The 6,886-nt window shown below is 41.1% G+C and overlaps 1 pseudogene across 1 annotated transcript; it reads left to right on the top strand.

Moving 5' to 3' along the window:
* The first annotated feature begins 4,437 nt into the window (after window positions 1-4,437).
* LOC149553526 (putative UDP-rhamnose:rhamnosyltransferase 1 pseudogene) lies at window positions 4,438-6,558 on the top strand (annotated as a pseudogene). Its single transcript, XR_016353083.1, has one exon. The product of XR_016353083.1 is annotated as a putative UDP-rhamnose:rhamnosyltransferase 1 pseudogene (transcript).
* The last annotated feature ends 328 nt before the right edge of the window (window positions 6,559-6,886 follow it).

Below are 6,886 nucleotides of genomic sequence, written 5' to 3'. Positions count from 1 at the left end.
CGGAAAATTTGATTGGCCAATGATCTGAACCCCTCCAATCAAGGATTTCTGAAGAGATAGTAAGGGTGCCACTAAGCCAGAAGCAAGAAACAAGAAATCTATCCAGGCGTTCTGAGATAGCAGCAACACCAGTCCTGCGATTATTCCAGGTATAGAGGCCATTAGAAGGCTTAACATCAGAGAGATGCAAAAGAGATATGTGTTGTTGAAGAAGAGCAGAAGAAGGCCCCAATCTAGCCAAACCACCATGCTTCTCTTCCAGACTTAAAACTGAATTGAAGTCCCCTACTAACACCCAATGATGATAAGGATGATAATTTCTCACATATTGAATATGTTCCCAGAGTTCCTCCTTTCCCACAAGATCAACAGGTGCATACACATTAGTAACCATGATTACCTCTCCTGAGTCTAGAGCAGAAGCTACCATAGAGAGAGCTGAGCGAGAAGACATCCAGCCAAGAGGAGAAATTTTTTGAGGATCCCAAAATATAGCTAAACCACCAGCACTTCCTGTTGCCCCAACACACTGGCATTGGCCACGAGACCAAATACTAGAGGCATGTTGAACCATAGACTCCACAGAGAGCTTAGTCTCTTGGATACAAAAAACATCAGGACTATGATCAACCACGAGGTTATGAATAGCCTTTTGTCTAGGGATGCTATTCAACCCCCTTACATTCCATGAGAGAATAATCATCATTGGGTAGATTTGGGAAAATGAGAATCCAAAGGTTTCACTGAACCAGACTCAATCAATATATCTCCTGTGAGTTTAATCTTCTCTTGGTTTGTTTTGCGCCCACTCCTTAGAGGGGGAGAAGAAGAAGCCCGCTTAAAGGGTCAAGGCAGCAACCCCAAGGGGAGAGGAGATCCCTTGCCTTTACCTGATGGTAGCACATCCTTAACCAAGTCAGCCAAAACAACATCGTCATCTTCTAACACTGCAGGAGTCACCAGAGCCACTGTCACAGTAGCTACAGGAACCTCACAATTCTGATATACTACAACTTGAGATGCCCCACAAGCATCATTAGGAACAGATCTCTCATCTGGGCAAGCTGGATCAGAAGAGATAGGAGGAGGAATACCCTCCTCTAGAACCATACTATCTAGCACCTCAAAATGGTTAAAACCTGAATCAGATAATCTTTCTTTCAAAGGCCTCTTTTGACCACGTCCCTTAGCTCGAGGACGAATAGGGGTAAATCCATCCTTATCCTACATTGGAGCCTTACCCTTACCTGTAGCATCTTGTGGATTCATCCCCTTGGTAGTATTAACCATTTGAGATTGTCCTTTCCCTGTAGTATCTGCCAAACCACCAGCATTTCCAGCTGTAGACCGATCCACTCCTCTGAAACTCGAGTTACGGGGGCACTGCCGTAGTAAATGACCATACTCATGACAAATCTGGCAACAGAAAGGGAGGGATTCATAATCTAACTGCTGTACCCAAGAAGAATCCCCCAGACAAATTTCCAAAGAATCTGGTAATGGGTTATTCAAATTAATTTCAACACAAATTCTAGCAAAAGAAATAACCTTTTTATCGAGGGTTTGATGTGCGATTGCAGCTGGCTTCCCCAACAAAGCAGAAATTTGTCGAAGGATGTCTTCACGCCAAAATTCCAAGGGAAGATGAGGCACACGAACCCAAATTGGCACTGTTGAAGGGAGATCCTCAGCAGAATTAAAACTTGAATGCCAAGGTTTGACAAATAGCCCCATATTGTTGTGGAAATAAGGGCCTCCTTCAAAAACATGATCACGATCAGACATGCAAGAGAATACAACAAAAAAATAACTATTCCCTGCCAACATAATCTCCATATCGCCTTCCACCTACCGAGAGCGGCGGATCCATGCCTCAAGAGCGGATAGGGAAATCCGAATTCCAAGAAATTTGCATATCAAAGCATGCTTGGTCCAATAATCAATGTCCTCCATTACAGCCGTTGGAGGAATAACCAGAACAGGGCGATCATGGCTACGCGGAAGACAACCATTAACTTTTTTCAGCTTGGAGCTCTCGCCTGAATAAAACGATTCAGATCGCATTGCATGCATAGTTGGAGAAGAACCATCTGTTCTCACCAACGGAGAAGAAATCCCAGGCCCTGCCATGCAAACAATAAAACCCCCAATCCAAAATTGACTGCAGAAGATCTCCAAAAACACCGACGCAAATTATGTCCAGTAGCTTTCTTTCATCTTTTCAATTCCGTCTATTCATACAATTTCAGCATCACCTTGGAGGGTGCTTATTGATGCTTTCTCACAGAACAATCTATAAATTGGAGCCGCAATAGAGCCAATTCCAAATGCATATCCAGATCCAGAGTCAGTCATTTATCTTTAATCCATTCCCATTCAGTCCCAGCAACATGCTAATAGCGTCAAGAAGCTGCAAAAATGTTACTCCAAAACTTCAATTTACTCCTATTCAAAAACTTCAATCTAATACTCCAATAACCTCCACCTCTTCCTTCCTGCAAAAACATAAAGAAGAAATTTATATGCAACAAACACCAGGATTTATTAAGTATGGAGAAGAGAATTTGGTGTGTAGATTAAGAAAATCACTCTATGGTCTCAAACAAGCACCAAGAGAATGGTACTCAAAAATTAATAAGTACTTCCTAGAAGTTGGATTTAAAAGAAGTAATGCTGATCCAGATGTGTATGTAAAATATTGTGATAATAAGGTTGTTATCATTGTATTGTATGTGGATGACTTGATTATTACAGGAGATCACACACATGATATTGAGATAACTAAAAATCAACTCAAACAAGCTTTCGAAATAACTGACTTAGGACTAATGCACTATTTTCTGGGTATGCAAGTATGGCAAGAAGAAGAAAGAATCATGCTCTCTCAAACTAAATATACTCTTGATGTACTTAAAAAATTCAATATGAGTGATTGTAAACCATGTAATACACCATGTGAAATAGGAGTAAAGTTAGGTGCTAACTCTACTCAAAAGAAAGTGAATGGAAAATTATATAGGCAGCTTGTTGGAAATCTTTTGTATCTTACTATAACTAGACCAGATATTGCATATGCAGTTGGTATTGTATCGAGATACATGGCAGATCCACACATCGAACATTGGAAAGCGGCTAAAAGAATATTAAGATATATTAAGGGTACTTACCAGCTTGGCATTGAATACAAATATGGAGGAGAACCTACTTTAGTTGGATATAAGGATTCTGATTATGCAGGTGACATTGATGATAGAAAGTCAACTTCAGGATATATCTTCCATCTTGGATCGGGACCGATTTCGTGGAGTAGCAAGAAGCAATCAACAGTGTCACTCTCATCTACAGAAGCTGAATATATTGGTTTATCAAAGGCATCTCAAGAAGCATTATGGCTTAGGAGGTTACTTGAAGAATTGCATCATCCACAAGACTCTCCAACAACAACATTTTGTGATAATCAAAGTACTATCAAGCTAGCAAAAAATCTGGTATATCATGCAAGGTCCAAGCATATAGAAGTGCATCATCATTTTGTTCGAGATCTAATCGAAAGACAAGAGGTGGAGCTTCAATTTTGCGGAACAGAAGATCAACTTGCTGATATATTTACAAAAGCATTGTCTATTGTAAAATTTACGAAATTTAGAGATTTATTGCAGCTCAAAGATGTTTCTACTCTCTCCAAATAAACATTATGGGGGGGTGTTAAAAATAATGTTTATTATAGTAGCTAGGCATTTAATGCACAGTCCAGAACTTTCTACTTGCTTCTTGGAGCCTCTCTCTTTGTGCAAAATGTGAATTTAAAATTATGTAGAAATCTCTAGAGTGCTTCCTTTCTTGAAGCTTCTCAAGAACCCTCTAGAAATATGTATGAGCTCTATAAATAGAGCATTCCTCTCAGCTGTAAGAACATGAAGAAACTTTATAGCTCTTTGATATATTTAAGTCTTGTTTTTGCTGCTCTGTTTTTTTAAGCTCTATTTTTATGCTCTGTTTTCAGTTCTTTGTGCTGCTATTTTAATTCATCACAACTAAAATTATATGTTCCTAAAGAAATACATAAGTTACCATAGACAATTTGAACTGATAAAGACAAGAACTTGACACTTTGAGTGTTAATTTTTTTACGTTGAAGATGTTCAATTTAATTGTGCCAGTCACAATTATATCTAGTAAAAATCAAACTCTAAATCAAAATCACACCCAACAATTATAATCTTCTACCCTTGTTATATTAGAATAGATAGTAAACACATTGTGGTATAGACTTTTCTATCAACTAGATAGCTTAACCTTTGCATTGTCACATATACAAACACTAGATGACACTCGGTTCATAAAGAATTAAAGACGCAACTTGTCACATGTACAAACACTAGATGACACTGGTTCATAAAGAATTAAAAACACAACCAAAAAAAATTGAAAAAAAACAGTGTGTTTTCAGAGATCTCTAAGATTTTTTAATTTTTTTTAACTTCTGGTGATCTGTGTGGAGCATAGCCGGCACCGATCATAAATCATAATACTCAAATTAGCAAGCTTTTACAGCGGATTAAGATTGCTTTTAATCGGCACGTTTAGATTGTGGTCAAGAGTTCATATCATCCACACACACCAGACACGACGCACCTTACTGTCAAACCTACCGCTTTAATTTACCAGAGTTTCGCCTCTCTTCTAGCCTTCCCTGATCCCTTGTTGATGGCAACACACCTTCATAAGCAGCGTCATGGACAACTCAAGATTCTAATCTTGGAAACATAATCACACTCATTTTGTGCATTGCTTATAATGGAAAGAGCCCTTCATGTACTCATGTTCCCATGGCTGGCTCAGGGCCACATCTCTCCTTTTCTCGAGTTATCCAAGAGACTTGCAGATCGGGGGCTCAAAGTCTCCTTTCTCTCCACCCCTGGCAATATTTCAAAGATGAAATCCTCGCTGGATGAAAAATGGATGAACAAGATCGATATGGAGGAGCTTCCCCTGCCATCTGTGGACGGTCTGCCTCCCGCCGCCGACAACACCGCCGATATTCCCGTCGAAATGGCAGATCTGTTAAAGATCGCTCTCGACGGCCTCGAGAAACCGTTCGAGCAGCTTCTCCGGCGGATTCGACCGGATTATGTTATTCACGACTTTTCCCAGCACTGGGTTGCCACTGTAGCGGCCACGATTGATATTCCGGCCATCTATTTCTGCATATTCGGTGCTGCGGCCGCTGGTTATTGTCTAGTGCCGAGCAGAAACAAGGGTGGGGGGGAGACTACTGTTGAGGATCTAAGCACGCCGCCGCCCGGTTATCCATCCTCTGTGGTAGCTTTCAAAGCATTCGAAGCGAGGTCAATCTTACCTGCGTATAACAGCCGCGGCGCAGAAGATGTGACAGTTATTAGTCGTTTTTTCAAATCAGTGGAGGCGTGTAAGCTTATGCTCGTCAGATCATGCACCCAAATGGAAAGCAAGTACATTCATTATCTGGAGGCGGTGATCAAAAAGAGGGTGCTGCCGGTCGGTATTCTTCCACCGCCGACCGCCTCGATCTCGGCCGACGAAAAGAGCGAGTGCCTGCGCTGGCTGGGCAACCATCCGCCTGCCTCGGTTGTCTACGTGTCGTTCGGGAGCGAGTGCTTTCTGTCCAAGGAGCAGGTTGCTGAGCTGGCAGAGGGGCTGGAGGAGAGCCGTGTGCCGTTCCTGTGGGTTCTGCGCAGCCCTCGCTACGTGGAGGAGGGCGAGGAGTCCACGTCATCAGCGGAGGAGAGAGCGAGGGCGTTGCTGCCGGAGGGGTTCGAGGAGCGGACGAGGGAGAGGGGTGTGGTGTGGTGCGAGTGGGCCCCGCAGCAGCAGATTCTCTGCCATCCTTCCACTGGAGGGTTTCTGAGCCACTGCGGGTGGAGCTCCGTGGTGGAAGCAATAAGATTCGGGGTGAAGATAATAGCGCTGCCCTTGCAAATTAACCAGGGTCTGGACGCCCGGCTGTTGACGGAGGAACTTGGAATAGGGATGGAGATTGGAAGGGAAGAAGATGGGAGTCTCAGAGCGGAACAAGTTTGCGGATGTGTGAGGGAAATTATGGTGGGTGAGGAGGGACGACGCGTTGGGGAGAATATGGATAAGGTAAAAGAGAGGTTGTTTGGGGAGGGGGAAATCCAAGAGAGGTACATAAGCGAATTCATTAAGCACCTCCTCTAGTTTCGGTCGACTGCCCTTCATGTCACAAATCTAGTGTAATGATTGTGAAATTTCACAACTATAGTTTTGGTACTTCTTATGTTAAATTATGTAGAAGTAAATTAATTGAATTTTTGATGTAATTGAATGGTTCACAAAGAGCCCAGCAGTGATCAAGTCTTGTTAAGTGCGAGGTTCAAAGATATCATAAGGGATGAGGCTGGGATCGTGCTTTGGGCAAATTGGGCAGCGTGGATTCTCCTTAGTCCTTAGCACTTAGTCGAAGAGGTTTTAGGCATTGTGGATTTGTATTGGGTACAAACTTGTTTGTGGATAACCTCCATAAAATTTTTAACAAAAAAAAGTATATTTTAGCGGAAAGGCTATTTGTGGGAACTTTGTTTCCATAAATTGATTTTTTTGACAAAAGTTATTTGTGGATGGAAAATTGTAAATCCTTCTGGTTAATTATTTATGGGTGAGTTTTTTGATCTCACTTCACTTTTAACTCTTGTTTTATATTTATTATCTCCACTTTTAATTATCATTTTTCTTTTACTATTTATTTTAAAAATAATTACTTGTGATCTCCACATTAGTTCATGTTGTAATCTCTATTTATTTAACTTTTGATCTTTAAAATTGATTTAAATTTTAGTTTTTAAATTATTTTAATTTTTAATTTTTTATATTAGTTTAGTTTTTTCTT

Source organism: Cupressus sempervirens, chromosome 6, assembly GCF_028749045.1.
Source record: "Cupressus sempervirens isolate cs-2001-9-10 chromosome 6, ASM2874904v1, whole genome shotgun sequence".
Lineage (NCBI taxonomy): Eukaryota > Viridiplantae > Streptophyta > Pinopsida > Cupressales > Cupressaceae > Cupressus > Cupressus sempervirens.
This window is presented reverse-complemented; position numbering and strand designations above follow the sequence as displayed.